Consider the following 20,032-nt stretch of genomic DNA (forward strand, 5'->3'; position numbering starts at 1 on the left):
TCAAAGTGTGGGAATTCTTGCCCAATTATAACTATACCCGAGGGCTGATGTAGCGTGTTGCTTATAGGGAACACACTAACCCTTGTCCACTTTTCACTGTATTTGGGTCCTATGCAGCACATCACTGTTAGGGGACACCTGCGATTATTTGTATTGGATCCATTCATAAAGAGTGACTAAATTTTACACTGGCTGTCAACTTATTGTAACCCTCCTCCTTTCCTTGGGCTTGGGACCAGCCATGAGCAACCAAAAAAAAAAAAAGGATAGAAAAGAAAAGAAAAAAATCAATCAAGATTATTTGAAACTCTATTATTCTGAGAAGGTATAGGGTGAGTTCTTATTCAAGAGGGTATATGGTGAGTCTTAAGATAAGTTTACTTTGTATTCAGTTAATAAACAAGTCTTAAGTCAAATCTTCCTACCACTTAATTCTTCTTAAAAAAAATACTTCTCAACAAAGAAAAGTCCAAGTGCTGCCACAACTGCCAATAAGGTTGTTGGATGTGCCTTTATTCAAGTTGGACATGAGGGTGGTCTAGGGACCTTGATTTTGGATCAACCATTGGCGGCCAAACAGCAGGTTAGAAGCTACATCTTTGCGAGTTCGTTCGTGAATTGTATCTTGGATCAGGACAGTGAGATGTGGCCAGAATTTCTAGGTATTTTAGATGGTTCTTTTAATTACTAATTTTTTTTTGTAAAAGGTCCAAGTGCTGACTCAATTGCTTAATAATGTCGTTGGATGTGGCTTAAATCAAGTTGGACATGAGGGTGGCATAGTATTAAACTCTGACTGACTTGGCTGGTCAGACTGATGAACGGGTGACCCAGCACTGGTCTGAGTCTTTAATTAGATTGTTTAAGAATATGACCCAATCAAACCTGGTGCATTTTTTATAGCTTGTTTGAACCTGGACAGGTTCTTAAGAACGGCTGTTTTTTATTTATTTATTTATAATTTTTAATATAGTTTATTTATTGAATTTTCAATTTTATTTTAATAAATAGTTTTAACATTTAATCTTTTGAAGGTAAAATGCAACATCTTTGATGATTATTAACAATTATTTCCAAAATGTATCACTTAATTAATATAAAGCTATTAAGAAGAAAATTATGTACTTTCAAAATGACTTGAGTTATTTTCATTTCAATATTTTAGACTTATTTCATTTTTTTTTTCCTAAATGAATTATTTTTACTTATATTTGTGTTGAAAGTTTTAATATATATCTAATTTTTCTTTCATAATTGAAAATTTTTGGATTATATTTTTCCTTAATAAGTTAAACACTCTGTTCTTTTATAACTTGTATTAATTCTATATATTTATTTGCTATAACTTAAGGATCTCTTAATTATAGAAAACTTTGTAAAAAAAAAATTTTGCTATTATTTTTTTTATCATTATAATTTTTTTTAGCTATTTATGTTTACCTTAAACAATGAGTATTCAATAATTAATATATTGTATTAAGCGTCATTATATGATTATTATATCTTTTATTGTGAATTATGTATATGTATATGTTATTGTATTTTTATTTTTTTAAAATTGATCTATTCAGAAGCAACATATGCTTAAAATGAGTAGCAGAAATGAGAATGTTAAGATGGATAAGTGGGAATATGCAGAAAGATATGATTTGAAATGAGGAAATCCGCTTAAAGATGGGGGTAGCCCCTATTGATGAAAAGATGAGGGAAAATCGCTTGAGATGGTTTGGTCATGTTTAGAGGGAAGTGAGTAATGAATCGGTAAAAAAGAGTGGGTTGAAGCAAGTTAAGGGAACAAATAAAAGGTGGAGGAATGCCTAAAATAACATTAGTAGAAGTAAAAAAAAAAGGACATGTCAATTAGGGAAGTATTGAAGAGCATGAATTTAGATAGAATACAATGTAGAAAAATAATTTTTGTGGTTGACCCAATCTACAATCTAATATGTTGAGCATCCAAAGCCAACCCCAAATTTTGGGACTAAGGCTTTAGTGGTGGTGGTGTTGTGTATTTATGGTAAAATGTTTTTAATTTTTTTTCAAAATTTAATTAAACCTGTTGTTTGATAGGTGATGGTTGACACAGTGACCCGAAGCCTATAATGTGTCAAGTTTTGGTTTGGATTTAATTACTTTGGAGAGTGGTCTTGGCCTCTTGGGACTTTTTATTGAGGGTCAACTATTGGTGGCTGAACAAACAACACGTTGGAAGCTTCATCTTTGTGAGTTAATTTGTGAATGCTATCTTGGACTAGGACAGTGAGATGCTGACGCAGGACAACCAGAACAAAATTGAAAGAACGGAAAAAATAAAGGGATATGACCTAGGAGTCAGCACCTAGGTCTTGCTTGGAGTCAGCACCAAGCGGGAAACAATTAAGAGTCAGCACCTAGGGTAGGCTTAGAGTCAGCACCAGACCAAAGAAAGACCAAACGGCCATTGTTTTCATTCATCAAAATATCAACTGTCCCCTCAAGGAGTACAATAAGTTGCTTATAAAGGATTACTAAATCCTAGTTTTAATTGGCTAGGAAACCCTAATTGCCTTATTACAAAAATACCCTTGCTTCTAAATTAAAATTCTAATAACCCAATAAACTAATAGGACCTAAAACATAAAAATACAATTGACTTGGAAACATAAATAATACTAAATGATAATTTTCTTGCATCTCCCGCATCATTCTTCTTTGGTTGGAGAAAACTCGACCTCGAGTTTTAAAACATTGAAGGATTAGGATGCTGACAAACAACACTTACTTCAAGTCTAAAATCATCTTAGGGAGCACAGGGAAAAGAAAAACCTTGAATTCCACCACATCAAACTCATTTGGAATAACAAAATCAATGTGTGGAATCAGTATAATCTCGTCTTGAACCTTATGAACCATAGGAAGCACTGTGGTTTTAACCTCTTTGACTTCACCAAGATGTAGATCTTCAAGGATTATGGAGGGTTGATCAGAAGCACATTCAACAATTTCAACTTTCACAACATGTGCACCCTCTAACATAATACTCTCTTTAGGCACCATCTTTTCACTTTGCTACTCTTCAATAGATTCATTTCCTTGCATGCATGTTAAAGCAACACTTGTCAAGGCATGTACGTCTGTGTCAACATTAGGCTTTGGTGGTGCTGGAGGATTCTCCACGACCAAGATATCACCATCAATATTGTCTTCTATGGGGGCAGCAATAAGTTCATTGTGATCAATTATCCTTGGTTTCCCAATTGAATCGAGTTGAGTCTTTATTTGGTTCAGTTGAGCAATCATTTCTTGAACATTTTTCATGAGCTTTATAGATAATTCCTTTAATTCCTTGGTAGATTGTTCAAAAGTGTGCTGAGGACATGAAATGGGATGAGGATGAGGATTCATCGCATTTGCTTCAACTTGAAAAGTACCACACTGAGATTGGGGTAGAAACTTAGCTCAATAGTATGGTGACAAATACTCATCACAAAGCTTTTCTTTCATATCTTCCCACACAGTAATGGCAGGTTCATAATTCATATAACGGAAATATTCAAGATTCTCCTGAAACCTTTGTGCTTTACCTATTAACTTCAACTTGGCATACCTAACCTTTTTGTTATCTGCAAAATTTGCTTGCTCAAAAAATTGCTCCATCCCACTCATCTAGTTGACAAAATCTCGTGGATAAGTTTCATAACCATCAAAATAAGGTGCTTCTAATATTTCCATGATTCTCTAAAATAGTGCGTCAACAAATAGTTTGGAGTTGGAACAAGAACTTGGGCTGCTGTGATGTTCTCTGGACAGGTTGTTGGAATGGGCTTCTAAGACTATTCTCTCAAATAGTTGCTGGAACTGGGCTTGGACGGTTTGTCACGGGCCTGGACTCTGCTTGGTCTTTTTTTTTTTTGGGTGAAATACAATAAAGAAAGAGTTACAACTTAAAACTAAATCTGCCAAGTTAAAACATTAAAAACACCAAAACTAGAAACTAGAAGCAAAAGAACCTAAAGAGAAGGGAAGCGGTGGCGTAGTCACAAGCGGCGCTTGAGTCAACGGGTGAGAAGGGCTCACCGGTGGTCGCTGTCGGCGGTGCTCAATGGTGCAGATCGGAGCTCGATGGAACCTGTAAAGCATGAAGTGGCATGGTGGGAGCGGCGTCAATAGCGAGTTGGCGTAGGTGGTTCTTGGCGGCCTGATCCCATTGGCGGCTCTTGTTGACTTTCAAACTCCGTTTCTGGTCTGGTGGCTGATGGGTTGGCGGCAGCTAAGTGCTATTCTGTGGGTTTCGACGGCTGGGGGGTCAATATCAGCGGTGGTTGGTCGAGGTTGCCGATGGGTCTCGACGTGGGTCTCCTCTCTTTGTGGTTGCAAGGGATTTGGAGACTTGATTGTGGGTTCTGGACTAGAGGTTTCTGGTTGGCTTCGAAATCTGGTATATATATATATATATTTTTTTTTTGTCTGGTTCTGGATTGACTTGCGATGATGCTTCAAACGGATCGGTGTTTGCTCTAATACCAAAATTGACGCAGCACAACCAGAACAAAATTGAAAGAACGAAAAAAATAAAGGGATATGACCTAGGAGTCAGCACTTAGGCCTTGTTTGGAGTCAGCACCAAGCGGGAAACCACTAGGAGTCAGCACCTAGGGTAGGCCTAGAGTCAGCGCTAGACCAAAGAAAGACCAAACGACCATTGTTTTCATTCATCAAAATATCAACTGTCCCCTCAAGGAGTACAATAAGTTGCTTATAAAGGATTACTAAACCCTAGTTCTAATTGGCTAGGAAACCCTAATTGCCTTATTATAAAAATATCCTCGCTTTTAAATTAAAATACTAATAACCCAATAAACTAATAGGACCTAAAACATAAAAATACAATTGACTTGCAAACATAAACAATACTAAATAATAATTTTCTTGCATCTCCTGCATCAGATGCAGGCTGATATTTTAGATGGATTTTTATATTGCTAATTTTCTGTTGGTAGTTAAAGTTATAATGGGTGGTTTTGTAATGTAAAGAATATGTGAAAGTCTAGATAACACAGTGTGTTTTGAGTATTATTTAGTGTAAATTTTATGATTATCTAATATCTAATCTTATTTAATATATTATATATTACATGATAAAAGTTTGCTTTTTGAAGCAGTGGTTGTGTCAAGTTACTATCTTCTCTGTATGACAAATGGCTGTACTCATTTTTTTTTTTATTAAAATAGTTTAGTATATTAATTGTAAACATAGTTTACTTAAAGTAAAACATTATTGCCTAGTTTCAAGAAATATAAAATTATATTCCACTAAATTTCTATTTCCAAAATTTTTCTAGAAACTTAAAATAAAATTTAAAATGCATTTTAATTATTTTGATCATATACCATAATTTTGTATTTTAATACAGTAAAATGTACACACTACATATCGTCCTTGCACCAAATGGCTCAATGTATTATATATTACAATAGTTGATCTATTAAAGTTTCAAGTGCTTTGCTAATTATTAAATAGTTTATATTTGTAAAATATATATACATGTATGTATTTTCTTTTATTTAGAACTTCTGATTAATTTGTTCTTTCGGGCGATGTTGTGCATTTGGGGTGTTACTTGTCATGGGTGGGTCCAAAAGGCCCTTCCTTGAAGAGGTTTCTTGTTATTCATAGCGAAATATGACCCTCGCCACCGAAATCACCTCCACATGCCTCAGATAATGACCACTAAAAAAATCTTTGTAGGTCGTGATATAGGACAAAATATGCAATTTATTTTTTGTAATTTATTAATTTTGATAAATTTATGTAATTTTTGGAATTTTAGGTCTAGGGTTAGTATTTTCTGGATTTTAGGCTTGGTGTAATGATCACTCCACAAGTATAAGTGCTTGTAGGATGTGGGGACAAGGGCCGAAGTTCAAGTTTCCAGGAGGGAGCTTCACACACATACACATAGATTAGGCTAGAATAGAATTCTCGCTCAATTAAAAAAAAAAAAAATTTTCTTGATTTTAGGTGTTTTGAATGTTTTTTTAGTCAAATTAGGTCTTGTTATGGTAGGGTATCAATTAGGATCTCTTTTAAAATATTTTTACATGTCAATAAAGTTTTATGGAGCCTTTAATTAGGTCTCCAAATGAACATTAAGTTCAGTTTCTCTAAATTAATAAAATTTTTCGAGTGTTTTCTCCATTATTTTTTCTGTTGGATTCTGGAGGTTCGCCTTGTGTATCTAAGGGTTATTTTCTTGAGATAGATGTTTTCTGTTTCTTGTGGCTTTCCGCTTGGAGTAGTCGTTCACCACAAAGAATTTATAGGTTTTCTAGGTCTACTTTGTTCTCCCTCTCTGTTTCTCCAAAAGCCGTTCAACAATTAGTGTAACATTTCTCTTTCTTTTTCTTATCCCTTGTCAACAATCAACCACCGATCTATAGAAACCACTGTTGATCTTGTTGGCATTTCAACCTCTATGGTGTGGTGGTAGTTCAATTTCTATGAACCCTAATTAGGTTGATGCAGCCAAAAAGCCTCTCCCTAATTGACCACATTGATCCATGAACACCCCTAATTATATAATAAATTTTATTGTGTTCATGTACTATATGATATGAGCACACGAACACATTAGAATTTGCACTTTGATAGCTATGGTTGGATGGTGGATGAAGGAGAGCTCAAGTTTGGGTAAAATTAGGTACAATGGGATAAGCAGACATGGAGTGCATAAGGAAAAGCCATTGACTAAGGAATTGTTATGAGTAGTATACATATATGTTAGGGAGAATCTATAATTTGAATTGGTTATCATTATAAATGCCAAGTATGTTTTATTAGGGTAAATTTATGAACCTTACACACACTTCTTGAAGTTAATATGGTATCCAAGTTGGATGTTTAGCTCCAATCTAAGTTCCATTTAAAAGTTAAAATTTTTTCCATTGGTTGGGTCCATATATTGAGGGGATTCTATGCCACATGTGAGGAAGCTTTAGAATAATGATTAAATGATTACATTAACCATTTTCTATTAGTTTAACCTTATTGGAGTGATATCATGTTGACTTTGTAATCTCATCAATGGTAAGCCTTCCGCTGTTCTAGGAAGTCAAATTTCTTTTATTGTGTTGTCTCTCGATAAACTGTTGTTTCATTTAACTTCAAAGATTTTTGGATTTGTTCTTATGTACACATTTAGGTCTAGGCATTATGAACTCGATCGCTTGAGTGTATTTTTTTAGGGTATTCTTGTGCTTAGAAGGGATGCAAGTGTTATTATCCTACGCTTCATCGTCACTTTGTTAGTGTTTGATATCACTTTCCTTGACTCCACTTCATATTACACCTCTCCTCCAAATAGTGATAGCTATCCTTTATGTCTTCCTCGATTACCTCCTTCTCCTTTTTCCACTAGCGTTAAGAGCATTCACAGCAGTGGAGCTAAAAAGCTAAATTTAGCTTTTTAGCTCCACCAAAAGTTACTTTATCTATTTTACCTACACACATGCTGCAGCAGTGGATCTATTTTAGCTTTCAACACAATAAAATAATATAAACATCACAATAAAATAATATATTCCCTACAATTAAATAATATATCCCACTATTCAAAAAAATCCACAGCACCAACCACAACCACAACCACCTCTACCATCAGCCACAACCACCACCACCACTACCACCAGTTCACAGAAGAAAAAAAAAAACCTAAATCTCCAATATTTTTCCTCAACTCAGACCAAACAAATCACCAATCACAAACAAAATAAAAAATCACCAATCATAGAGCTGGGCTTCGGTGAGGAGGACAGTGTCGGCATGGGTCTGATTGGCGGAAGAGAAGTGGGTTTGAGGTGGATGGGTCTGATCGGCGGAAAACCAAAGCAATGGTCTGATCGGCGTTGGGTGAGCGTTGAGACGGAGGACTGGGCGGAGGCGTGGGTCTGATCGGTGGAAAACCAAAGCAATGGTTTGGGCGGAGGCGTTGGGTTGGAGACGTGGATCGGCAAAGCATGATTTGGGGTTGGGTGAGCGTTGAGATGGAGGATTGGGCGGAGGCGTGGGTCGGAGACGTGGATCGGCGGCTTGGGACTTGGGTCGGTGACATTGAGGCCGACGGAGGCGTGGGTCGGAGATGTTGAGACAGAGAGGTGAGAGTGACTGAGAGAGAGAGGCATGGAGTAAATGAGAGAGGAGAAAGACTTTTTATTATTTTAATCAACCGGCAATAATAAAATAATATATATTTTTTTTAGCTCTCATGAACAGTGCACATCTATCTATAGATGTGCATTGTAGCAATGGAGCTAAAAAGAAATAGATTTAGCTCCACTGCTGGAGCATAATTTTAGTGTTTGAGGAGCTAAAATATAGCAATATAACACCACTGCTGTGAGTGCTCTAATAGTTCATCTCTAGTCACTCCTTTTGAGAAACCCTTATAGGTGTATCGTTGTTGATGACCACCTCTCATTAAGCCTTCTATTCCATTTGGAGTTCCGCATCCTGGTCCTGATTCTCTTCACATTGTTTTATGCAAAGGTAGTTCTTGTACTTTTCATTCTACCTATTTCTCAGCTCATACCGTATGCATGATTATCTCCATCGTTTTGTGATTTTTCCTTCTCTTTGTCTCACTTGGTTATTTACTTATTTCTAAGTCTGTCCAAGAGTTGTTATCTATTCCAGGCTCGAAGTAAGCTATGGAAGAAGTGTGCTAGCGAATATTTTAAATACCTTTCCATTCCAGTCAAAATGTTCGGAATTTTTCATCCTAGTGTGTAGTTTGGTGCAAGTGATACCTTGCCCCATATCACCCTGAATTTCTGCCTGTAATGGAGTTATGGTTGGAATTTCATCATTTTGGGTGAATGTTGGTTTTGAAGCAAAATGAAGAGTTGGTTTTCTTGGATCTGATGGTGGGGGAATATTCAAAAAGGAGAGGGACTAAGTTAGTAAAGGAAGACTGAGAACCAAAAAATCAAAAACGAAAATAAGAATTTGAGCTGAGAAGGTAGAGGGAATGGTAAAAAACTAAAAATAAAAGTAGAAAGAAGATGACAAGGATGAGAAGAGACTTACAGAGGACACTAGAACGAAGAAGATAAGAAGAGAAGGAATGGTGAGACTTACTCTTGAGAAAGGACAAAATAAAAAGTAGCAAAGAGAGAATAGGTGGGAGGGGTAGTCTTTTGCAAATTTTAAGTTGAAGGAGAGATCACGTGTTGCTATAGATCTATGTCAATGTATTGTTTCCTGGTTATGTTTCTAGAATGCTATAGGTGCTTCATAAGCTACAGGCTTGGTGACTAATAGTTGGATTATATTGTTTTGTAATTATTTGAAGTTACCATGAATCAACTTTCTGTGTTTTTTTTAATAAAAAAATATATAAAAAGGAAGCTTCTTGGAAGGTGCCTGCTTTTCAAATTTACCATTACAATGCAATAATTGTCATTTGATTATCAATTTGAAAATTTTAGCTTAATAATAATAAGTATAACATTTATTATTATTATTATTATTTATGTGTGTTTAAACCTGAAATTGTACACCGGCATGTATCGATGCTAAAATATTTCGTTCCAGTAGCCAATTTAGAGTAGTCCCCAAAATGGAATTCAAAACTTTGATGTCAGCACTTCTTGAGAATGACACTTGGAACTTAGTTACTCCTTCATTTAGGAAGTTTATTGTTGGTTGTTGATGAGTTGGTGCTGTGAAGTACTAGCTAAAGGGGATCTATTGAGTGTTTCAAAACTAGCATGATCGCTAGGGGTAATACTCAGACTTGTGGTTTAAGTTACTCTGAGACCTTTTCTCTTGTTGCTAAAATTTTAAGATTTTAATATCATTGGCTACTAATTTTGGTTGGGCACTATTTCAATTAGATGTTAAAAATGCCTTCCTATGTGGTGATTTATAGGAAGAGTTATACATAGAGCAATCACCTGGGTTTTTTGCTCATGGGGAGCTTGGTACGGCCGTAAACGAGCCGAGCTTTGTCGAGTAGTGAATGTTTAAGCTCGGCTCGACAGCAGAAGTAGAACGTTCAAGCTTGGCTTGGTTCATTTACAGCCCTAGAGCCTGGTAAGGGGTGTTGATTAGGCTATCTATGGCCTTAAGTGATGTAGAACAAGATATGGGGTTTAATTTTTATTGTTTGTTGATTTTTAAAATTTTAATGTAATTTTTGTTATTTTAGGTGAAGATTTTATTTCCTTGTTTTTAGGTGTTTTTAAGAGTTTTTTATTCAAATAAGAGTCCTATTATTGTTGGTTATCAATTAGGATCAGTTTAGAGATATTTTGACTTGGAAAATAAGTTTTCTGGAGCCTTCAAAATAGGTTTGCTAGATGTATTATGAATTTAGATCAATATACATTCAATGAAATTGGGGTTTTAATTATTTTTGGTGGATTCTAGTGTTCTTCCTTGTGGATTCAAGGGCCTTCTTATATGGATTTAAAGGTTTCGCTATGCTCAAATGAGATCTTGCCCACTTTCATGTTTCCATTCTGCATCATTTGGAATTAGAGCTTTTCAATGATCTAGTATGGTAAACAATCAAGGTAAGAGTAACAACAGTGTTGAAGAAATGCATGGGGTACATGGCCTTGGGGATGCACTCTAGGCTTATCAACAATGTATAGAATATTGGTTCAATGAGATTTGTGACACGCTCAATGATTTAAGTTTGAAAACCAAACAAAATCATGAAGACCATGGAAGTAATCATGTCCGAGATTGTTTTCGTGGCCAATCTATCAACAAAAATGTTTGTAATTTCAATGATATTCAATACTTTGATGGTGAATCATACAAAGAAGACTTCATAGATTGGATGCTGGAAGATAAACAATTTGAAGAAAGATTGTCTATTGAAGATAATATTTTAGAATTTCTTGAAGAGGCTTAAGAGGAAAATATGGAGTAAATTAGGGAGAAGGGCATAAATCATGTGAAGGAAAATTTTGTGAATATTGTAGAAGATCCAACTGAAGTCAAATACGATAATGAGCCCATAACCCAAAATTCCCAGGATCCAATTGATTTTCTTACGACCTCTACAAAACAATCTACTGATTTTCTTGTAGTTGAAAAGTTTAATGTTTTCTTTAATCCTTCTCTGGTTAATATTGCAAATCAATGGGAAGGGTGAAGAGAAGAAATTTTGGATCGTACAAATTGTGGAAAATAATTTTAAGCTGGTTTTGAAGATGCCAAGTATTTGAAGTATCTGTTTATTTGGAGTGGAAGATTTCAATTTCCAATTGAAAATTCGAGGTCGAGTTTCATTCAAGTGGAGGGGTATGATGTTGGACAAGATATGGGGTTAAATTTTTATCATTCATTGATTTTTGAATTTTTGATGTGATTTTCGTTATTGTAGGTGATAGGATTTTATTTCCTTGTTTTTAGGAGTTTTTAAAGGTTTGTGTTATGACTTTGCTCCAACTATGTAGATATTGTCCGCTTTGGGGATTCATATCCTTCACGTTTTTGTTCTCCTCCAAAGCACATAACAGTGGGTGAAAGACCTCTACACATTAAAGGGAGGTCACTCCTTATAATCACATTCCCATGTGCTTTCACGATGTGGGATTCCATAGAGTGCAAGACCCCCCTACTTTTGGGTCTCTACAATCCACCCCCCGTACAGGCACACATGTCCTCGCGTGTGGGGCCCACACTTCCGGCTAGGGCATGACTCTGATACCATTTATAATGACCCCGTTCCAATTGTGTAGATATTGTCTACTTTGGGGCCCATACCCCTCATGGTTTTACTCTCTTCCAATGCACACAACAACGGGGAAAATGCTTCTACACATTACAGGGAGGTCACTCCTTATAAGCAGATCTCCATGTACTTCTCTAAGCGGTGTGGGATTTCATGGATTGCAATACCCCACTTTTGGATTTCTATACACATACCCCTCACGGTTTTGCTTTCCCCCAAAGCACACAACAATGGGGAAAAGGCCTCTACACACTAAAGGGAGGTCACTTCTTATAAGCATATACCCATGTGCTTTCCTAAGCAATGTTGGATTTCATGGATTGCAAGACCCCACTTTTGGGTCTCTATAGTTTGTTAGTCAAATATGAGCCCTATTTTGGTAGGTTATCAATTAGGATAAGTTTAGAGTTATTTTGACTTGGAAAATAAGGCCCCATTTGGTACATCCACTCAAACAAATGTTTTCAGTTTTGAAACAACATTATACATATTTTCACACACTTTTTCATCTATACTTATTTTCACACATGTTTTCAAACAAATGTTTTCAGTTTTTAAGTGCATGTACCAAACACTTCTTAAGTTTTTTGGAGCCTTTAAATCGGTATTACGAATTTAGACCAGTTTAAAGTCAATAAAATTGAGGAAATTGAGGTTTTTATTACTTGGATTCCATTGTTCTTCCTTATGGATTCAAGGGCCCTCTTATATGGATTTAAGGGTTTCATTATGCTAGAACGAGATCTAGGCTCTAGCTCACTTTCACATTTTTGTTCCACATCATTATGTAATTTCCTAGAGCTTGGTTTGGTAAATTAAGTGATGCCGTACCCAAGTTTGGGTTGCACTATTGTCAATTTGATCACTTAGTTTTCTCTTACATGTCTCAGAGAGGGAAGATTTTATTGACTCTTTATATTTATGATATTAGTAGTGGTTGGTCTACTTTTTCACGTTACATATAGTTTGAGATTGGAGATGGGACTAGAGTGAAACTTTGGCATGATGTTTGGTGTGGGGATAATCCTTTGAGTTTGTGTTTTCTAGAATTATTCAAAATCAGTAGTGTTAAGGAGGCTTATGTGGCTCTCATGTAGTTCCTAAATGGGGTTCTTTATTGGGACTTGGAATTCTTGTGAGCAATTCAAGATTTGGAGTTGGAATCTTTGTATATTTTTTGGGATGTTATATATGGAGTCTTGTTGAGGGTTATTGGTGAGGATAAGATGTGTTGGATGCCCTCTAAGAGTAGGGGCTTTGAGGTGAGCAATTATTATTAGGCCTTGTTGGGTGTATGTACTCAATCCTTCCCTTGGAGAAGTATTTGGAAGCAAAAAGTTCTTTCCAGAGTTGCGTTTTTTGTTTGGATTGTAGCTTTGGGAACTATTTTGACTATTGATAATTTATGTAAGAGGAAGGTGTTGATTTTAGACTGGTGTTATGTGTGCAAAAGTAATGGAGAATCGGTAGATCATATTTTATTACATTGTCCTATTGTTTTTGAGTTGTGGTCTATGGTGTTCACCTTGTTTGGTATATACTGGGCAATGTCAAAGACTGGTTGAGCTCCTTACATGTTGGCAAGGAAAATTTAGTCATCATTGTAGTGGTCTTATTTTGGATGGTTGTCCCTCATTGTTTGACGTGGTGCATTTGGCGAGAGAGAAACAACTGGTGTTTTGAAGATTCTGAAAGGATTGTAGCCGACGTAAAACTTTTCTTTTTTAAAACACTATCGGATTGGATTTCTATTGTAGCAAGTTATTTTATTTTTTTGGTTTATGATTTGATGGATGCTTGTAAGTTATGTATTTGATTGATTGGGTCCCTTACTGTATACTTCCTGTATACTTGGGTGACTCCATTTTATGACTTTGAATAAAATTTTCTTTACTTATCAAAAAAAAAAAAAAATAATAATATTGTTTGTGATGACAATAAGGGACTTGACGAGTTAAAGACAACCTTCCAAATTTCATTGAAAGGATTTGGGAAAGCTATGTTGTTTCTTAGGTATTGAGGTACCACGATCTAAAGAGGAAATTTTTTGTAACAAAGGAAATATGTGTTAGATATTTTGGAAGAAATAGTCTCTTAGGTTCACATTCCTAATATATCAATTAAATAATCATATTATATATTTTTCCTTTTCTTAATAACATGTAATATAGTTGAACTAATACTCGTAATGTTAATGAGTATATATACTAGGGGAGTATCACACATGGGCCAAATAGAAAACTTATAATTATTTTGGAATGAATCTGTAAACATTTGGCATGAACACAAAAAATCCAATTTCTCAAATCTAGGTTTCCAATCGGGTTATAATTTTCTTATAGATTAGAGTATACAAGGAATGGAAGTTCTATATATACTCCTTATCATTCCTTCATGCATGGAAGTATCATTAGGCTATAAAGTCATTAGCCTTGTTACTACATAAACTAGTAACACAGGGGAAGTGTGGGAGATACCAGCTAGCAGCACTTGCAAGCAGCTCAACTTCAATCAATATAAACTTTAACTTCTAAAAGAAGTTTTCTTTTCATCTTTGTATTACAAAGCTTTCTTGTGGGAAGCAATGCTGTATATGCTACATTGCTACTTTGTGAGTGAGTTGTGGCTGCTTCAAAGCCACTTGATGTTTCTTTAAATTGAAATACTTCAAAGATAACTAAACTTGAGATTAAAAACCATTTAAACCAGGAAGTGAAGTTACGAAAATCCTGAAGCAGCATTCAAATAGCTTGTTAAAGTTGATTGCACTTCTGATTTTGTTCCTTTTTCTGACGGCCAGTGGCCACAAGGAATCCATAGCTGGGCTGCCCTAATATTCCAACCACTCTTTTTTCTTGCAAATGGTTGTAAAAGTGGGAATAGTTTGTCCAGCCATGCAATTCCTTCATCAGTTCATCTTCTTTCACCTCATATGCTTCCACGTTCATCCAAACAGGCCGAAGGACTATCATGTACCTTCCCTTGTCCTGTGATTTCTTTTCCTTTTTCTGCTAAACTTCTACAAGCATTCACTGCAACTTTTCTTGATAGAATTTGCTAAAAATTTTATATTATAATATCAAATTTGAGAACTCATTTGATCTTCATTTAAGTCATTGTTGTTTCATGTGTTATCACATTTGGGTGTTAATTCATTTTTTGAAAGGAAAAAACTTGAATTGTTTCTTCGCAAAATGTGAACTAATGTATTCAATGTGTCCATCATCCAGAGCATGGAACAAAGATGGAGCAAGTGATCTTTCAAGATAATCAAATACGAGAGTTCGACCCATGGTGTAATCTAAAATTTTTAAATATGGTAAGTATTTGGTGAGTATAAGAATGAAATGCTGAGTTCCTCTAGTTTAGATTTTTTGTTTATCTTGGAACACAGGAATCTATAGGACGCTGGAAATATTTGCTAAATTTGCAATAAAGCAGCATTAATTATTTTCTACTGTGTTTTTTCCAGTCTAGTGACATTAATTGGATGTCTAATGAACGCGAAAACTTTTCAATGGTGCTGCATTGCCTTATATCTACATGTTTGTACCTGTGAAGAGTTTTTGTTGGCCAAATGCTGAGTTTGTGAAAAATTTAGATAATGTTTTTTTCAACATTAGAAAATGTATACAGCTCAAATTTTGCAAACGTGAGAGGTATTTAAATTAGAAGAGAACTGAGTTCTTCAACTTGAATATTTTGAAGCAATATTTGCATTTTTGGTATGCCAGTAGTCAATTGTGTGGTAAACCTCAGCAAGTTTTGTGACTGCCTCTGTGCTACCACCTGAAACACCAGTCATCTTTATCCAGCTTAACATATTTGTTTGTAATTTTTTATTTTGTCTATTTAGAGTTGGCTACCACTTCTTTCCAATGCATTAAGTTATGGTTCTTCTTACTAAATGTTTTTCCTTGCTCAATATCTCATGTCTGCCGTGTCTTCTTTGTCAACACACTGCATGTGTGGACTGTTGAGAAGTCTCCATGTTCTCGTTATACTGATGCTTCTTCCACTTTCCTTTTGCAGAAGTTTGTTATTGCAAGAGTATGCTCGCCTGATTCGGCCAAAAAAAAAAAAAGTTTGCATATCTGAGATCCTTCTGAAGTAATTCCGCTTCCTCTCAACAATCTCTGCTCATTGTCTGTTATTTTTATCAAGGCAGATGGGTTATTGAGCTCTGCTTTCTCTGCTCTCATCTATTTCTCGTAGCATGACTTGGTGAAAGCATTTTTCACTTAAGCTGGTTCCTCTTTCTGATCTGAAAAAACTAACTTGAGAATGGTGTTGAAAGTAAAAACCTAACAGAAATTTAATTTCGATTCTTCAAAAAGTTACTTTAGATTATCTTAACTTCTACCCATTTGCCTTGATTCTTACACTTGCCATCATTTGGGTGCATATATGTAAACTTTTGTAAATATACAATTATATGTTATAAAGTAGTCATTGATTATTGAAGCTTACAATGGCCTATTGTCCCTCAGTTTTATTATTTTTAAGGGTTGTTGTTTTTTATTTATTTATTTTTTTCACCTAATTGATTGCAATCCCACCACCTGTTGTGAAAATTTAAAAGTACTCGCAACTATATTGAAATATAGTTTGGCAAGAATGAGGTTGAACCTACAAGGACTTGTATGAACATATGAAAATTAATCAAACCTTAACTAAATAATTCTTAATCTAGTTCAATAAAAATTGTTTATATTAAAATTAAATAAACTAAACAAGTAATTAATCTAAGCAAATAAATAATAAAGATGGTAAAGATATGTAAACAATCAATAAAAAAGAATTAAGGTTTTGGAATATGCCTTGTTAATTCATATCAGTATATATTCAAGAATTAAGGTACTGCATAATAATCTATAAATCAATCTTGTTATCATGGAAGATGTTATCATTAAAACTTCTATTTTAAAATATAAAGCATGCTCTTCTTCGTTTTTTAAATATAAAATCAAATCAAGAAATAATAAATAAAGCATGCAATCAATTAAAATAAATCCTAAAAAAAGAGAAAAATGAACTCATATTGAGAATTCTATCTTAGTCAATTGATATCAAGTAAGAACGTCTAATTCATTAAAGAACCATCAATGGGAAAAACTAAATTTCACCCGTAATACGAGCCTGCCGTCTCTCCCTTTTATAATCTTATTCCTACACGCTAACTTCAACTTCAAGTCTGTCTCCCAAAGTGGCCCAAAAGTCTTCAACTACTTGATCTGCTAAAAAGGGGAAGCCCACTAACAAATATGCATATAATTCTCTTCAACTTGGCTTTGGTCCCACCTTGTAGTTCAACATTGTCTAATAACTAGAAGAAAGAATAGCTTCTTCTTCTTCTTCCACTAATTTCCTTTAGCATGGAAAGTCTATATTACCTAAAAAACAAAGGTTATTTATATTAGCATAAAATAGCATAGATATGAAAAAATGAGATTGCCTTATTATGTAACCCGTGTGTGATGAATTGTAGTGTTGCTATTGATGTTAGTTTGAGTTATTAAACATACAGGACATAGTTCGATTAGGACATTTGGAGGTACTAAAATAGTTTTTTTTTTTTGCAATTTTCATGACATTGGTTACGTCAAGTTTTTCATTACATTACTATTATGTATATAATATTGAAAATTACTACTAGCTACTACATATACAATATCAATTCACAATTATTGTCTGTAAAATTCTACTAAATACAACACAAAATAAAATAATAAATTGGTCAAATAGTATCTCTTAAATTGAATAGGAATAGGTGCATGAGATTGTTCAGCTCAATTATATTTTGTTACATTCAATATCTTTGCAAACAAAATATCTAAATAAAAATAGTATATAAAATCTGCTTATTAGTTCAAAGAAAAAATAATAGCAAAAATCTAAATATTTTATTTGTATAGAGAGCTAACGAAAGCAAAATCCAATTTTGATTCTAATGGACCATACATAGTCATGGTATATTATATAAATGACTTATAAATTTGAATTATTTTTAGTTTTACAAAAAAAAAAAAAAATGGCGCTTAAATATAAAATCATTCAAACTCTCTCTTCCTCTAATTTTATATAGAGTTAAATATATGATTAGGTTTTTTATGGTTTATTTATATTGGACTCCTTGTTTTCTACACTAAATTAACTCATTTGACACAAAAAATTAAAAAACTTAGACCAGATGAGACGTGGCACAAAAATAAACTCTAATTGAAATCCACTTTTCACACTGAATTAACTCATTTGACACAAAAATTTAAAAACTTAGATTTGATGTGACATGTGGCATAAAATTAGACTCTATTTGAATTCCAATTTGAAATCTAATTGGATTTTCTTTTAACTTTGCCTATTAATATTTAGATATATAGATTTCTAGCACATTATCCAATTATTTAGAAAAAAATGCACATTATCCAATCTATTTTATGTATTGTATGTATGCATTCTCCCTATCAAAGCATTAGAAAATCTTCCAAATTAGATACGGATACTTTTAGGGCCTCATTAAATCAAATTATCATTCATTTAATAAAATTCTACGGCCCATTTGGTATTGTTGTTTAAACTATAACACGTATTTTCATAACACTTAAACAACGTTATTAGAAATCTCTTACCAAACGGGCTTCTAGTTTTTGCATTTAGACCTAGATTGATGTCCCTTGTCGAAATTAAATGGGTAACCTTCTTGAAATGGGAAATCAATTAAAATGCTTATTTTAAGCAAAAATGCTTGCATTAATATTTAAGTTGTATTCGATGGTTTCTCCAAAAAAAAAAAAAAAAAAAAAAAAAAAAAAAAAAAAAAAACGTTGTACTCGATGAGTTTTCTTGTATTCTGCTCCTGAAAAACATTGATTTTCAGTGCATTAGGACTTTGTATTTGCAGACTTTACTGAGTTCATAAGCATTATTAGCAGTCATCCACTCTTCTATGCTCATCCTTTGCTTCTGATTTTTGTCACTTTTCTCTTAATTGGGTATCAAGGGAATCATGCATGCTAGTGAATTTGGATGGGAAACATGTATCTTAATCGATCTTATAATGAGTGGTAATCGCCTGTTGAGACTTGCTGGAATACCATTGGTTATCTTGCTCGCAGCTGAGCGCTTTTCACGGGTGGGATCTGTAAGATTATCTTCTTTTCCTTCTTTTTTATTTCTTTTTAATTTTTTAAATTTTTATGGAGAATCTGTAAGATTATCTATTTATGTTTAACATATTGTAATATTAAACGTCCAATATATGTTGACGTAGATACTACAAAATTTGTAAAAAAAATTGTAAGCATCTATTTTGATAGGTCTTAGAAATTTTGCATATATAAAAGATATAAAAAAAAAAAAAAAAAAAAAAAAAAAGCCTAGTGGTGGATTTATCAAAATTTTCACTTTAGTTTAGCAATTAGTTTCCAATATGATGTTTGCAAACATCCACAGGAACCACAACACACCATCAACGCTTGGTGTGAGTGAGTGATAGTACATAAATGAGAGGCTACGGTTTTTGGGAGACACGAATGCAAGGCACACACGTGAGATGCATGGTGTGAGCAATATCTTGGTATGCCTTCCCATCAAGAAACTTTTCATGATCAGTATTCACTATTCATCTCCCTATTAGCTCGACTCCATATAGTTTATTACATATTGGAGTGTAATAAGCTTGGGCTTTTAGCAAGAAGTTAATCTAAACACATACTTAAACAAAAAAAGGTTGAAGGTTTTAAAACTTTCATTTGATTACTTTCCTTATTAAAAATTTTCAACTGTTAAATGTTTTGAAAGGTCTAACGTTAGTAAAATACCTATCTGTTTCTTACAATAAATTTAAGGTTTGACTTACTTCCAATACTTTTTTAACTGAAATCTCATTTTGTTTTAATAAGAAATTACCACATCACCTACTAACTAAATAAAAAGTGAAGATTAAAACCCACTACCACTTGTTATTATGTATTTAAAATAAAATGAAATCTCCAGTTAAAAAAGTACTTAAGGTAAGCCAAACTCATAAATTTAAATTTAGTCAAAGCAATAAAAGGAAACTTCATTGCTAATGATTCATCTGATTTTTAATTAGCAAGTACCTTTTACTATATATATAAATGTATGTATGTATGTATGTATGTATATAGATTAATAGGTAATATTCTAGGTGTACCGAATTTTAGAGAGATAGAAGAGAAACTTCTATGCATATGTGTGTGTATATATATATATATATTTATATAACAGAAAACTATCCATATATTTACTTTGTTAGTTTTCTTATCTTTTATGAAAATAATATA

General features: G+C 33.9%; 1 protein-coding gene across 2 annotated transcripts in view; it reads left to right on the plus strand.

The window, feature by feature from the left end:
- LOC126703373 (histone-lysine N-methyltransferase ATX2) overlaps positions 1-16,190 on the plus strand; it is a 54,836-nt gene extending 38,646 nt beyond the window's left edge. For both annotated transcript variants that reach the window (XR_007648038.1, XR_007648036.1), the window contains 2 exons: positions 14,957-15,045; positions 15,759-16,190. The gene's annotated coding sequence lies outside the window, so the exon portion shown is untranslated. The remainder of the gene's footprint in view (positions 1-14,956; positions 15,046-15,758) is intronic.
- The last annotated feature ends 3,842 nt before the right edge of the window (positions 16,191-20,032 follow it).

Source organism: Quercus robur, chromosome 10, assembly GCF_932294415.1.
Source record: "Quercus robur chromosome 10, dhQueRobu3.1, whole genome shotgun sequence".
Classification (NCBI taxonomy): domain Eukaryota; kingdom Viridiplantae; phylum Streptophyta; class Magnoliopsida; order Fagales; family Fagaceae; genus Quercus; species Quercus robur.